Source organism: Octopus bimaculoides, chromosome 25 (genome assembly GCF_001194135.2).
Source record: "Octopus bimaculoides isolate UCB-OBI-ISO-001 chromosome 25, ASM119413v2, whole genome shotgun sequence".
Lineage (NCBI taxonomy): Eukaryota > Metazoa > Mollusca > Cephalopoda > Octopoda > Octopodidae > Octopus > Octopus bimaculoides.
The window spans coordinates 17,464,927-17,466,573 of record NC_069005.1 but is presented as its reverse complement, the minus strand read 5'-3'; the positions used below and the strand labels follow the sequence as shown (position 1 = coordinate 17,466,573).

General features: G+C 40.4%; 1 protein-coding gene across 1 annotated transcript in view; it reads left to right on the top strand.

The window, feature by feature from the left end:
* The window catches only part of LOC106875954 (uncharacterized), a 168,367-nt gene that overhangs the window by 110,522 nt on the left and 56,198 nt on the right, over positions 1–1,647 (top strand). The window lies entirely within an intron of this gene.

Genomic DNA, 1,647 nt, shown 5'->3' with positions numbered 1-1,647 from the left:
TATACCGTGTTTCCCTGAAAAGAAGCCTTCCATGATTTTTCAGGTTGTTTTTAATATAAGTCTTATCCCGAAAATATGATCTAATCAAAAATGCATCAGCTTGTTAGCAAGGTGGGTAAAGGAAGTGCTAAGAAGTACGATAAGACAGGTGGGTAAAGGAAGTGCTAAGACGCGCAAGTGTGGATCAGGCTGACAACCGTTATTTTCGGAGCTAGAAGATATCACCTCGAGATGGATTGCTGATAGAAGAACAAAGGTTTTGGTTGTACACAGGGCTGATATTCAAGAATTTGCTCATGCAATGACACCACTGTTGGATATACCCCCAGAGATATTCAAAGCATCATCTTATTGGTTGGATAACTTCCTTCGGTGATATGAGCTCTCTCTAAGAAGATCGACAACACTGTTCACGCTGGAGGATGCTGAAGTGATTCAACGTGTACTTGCATTCAAGTCCTTCGTTGATGGCATCGACTTTTCTAAATACAATGTCTCCAATATAATTGCTATAGATGAGACCGCAGTATTTATGGACCAAGAATCTAAAACGACAATTGAACAGACAAGTGCCTTGTCAATCTACGTTGCCTCAACGGGTTACGAAAATAACAAGAGTTACTTGTATTTTAGCAATTCGTTTTGATCGAACAAAAGTCCCACCGCTTATCATCACAAAGGGCAAAACAGAGAAAATAGAACGAGTTTCGGGCATTTATGTCTTTGAAATGGAAAAGGTTTGGTGCACACAAGCGGTTATAAGAAAATGGATTGATTTAACTATACCACTTGGTTTACGTGGTTCTCAAAGAGGTCTTCTAGTCTGGGATTCGGCCAGTACTCATCGTGTAAAAGATGTGAAAACCTTCCTTTCTGAAAGAATTGACCACATAATGATTCCCGCGGAAATGAATTCATATCTACAAGCATTAGATCTTGTAATAAACAAACCCTTCAAGGATTATTTGCGGATGGAAGTGAATAAATATATCGAACATACAATGGGGAGACATCATCGTGGAAACTTTGTCAAACCCATCCTCCAATCGTGAATTGGGTGAAGAATTTATGGAATAAGATTACCGCCTCATTACTCTGATATAAGAAAGCAATTTCGTTATAACTATCACAAAAGGTGTGTTTTCCGTCGCGAAAAAGTACAAAAATTGTCAACTGCAGGAGGGAGAGAAGTTGTCTGAGGTTGGCGGGAGAGGTTTTCCGAGGTTGGTGAGAGAGGTCGTCCGAGGTAGTCAAGAGAGGTTGGCGACAGAAGTTGTCTGAGGTTGGCGGGAGAGGTTTTCGGAGGTTGGTGAGAGAGGTTGTTGAGAAAGGTTGTCGGAGGGAGAGGCATCTTTGTTCCAAAATTTCAGTCTTGCAGGGCTTCATGATACACAATGTTGTTGGTTTTACCGTTGGGTGCATAGATGAATAAATTTTCCGGATTTCCAACTCTAGAGCATTCGACATAGAGCTGTCCGTGAGAAATGTATGAATGAAGTCATTAAAGGTTTAAGATTCAAATCAAGGAAGTACAATAATAATGTTTAACAGTTCAAAACTGTGAGTAGTGAAATGCAGCATTAGCTCGGCTGAGCACGAGAAACAAATATTCATCGCTTCGCTAAAAACTGCAGGTGGTATGGGTAT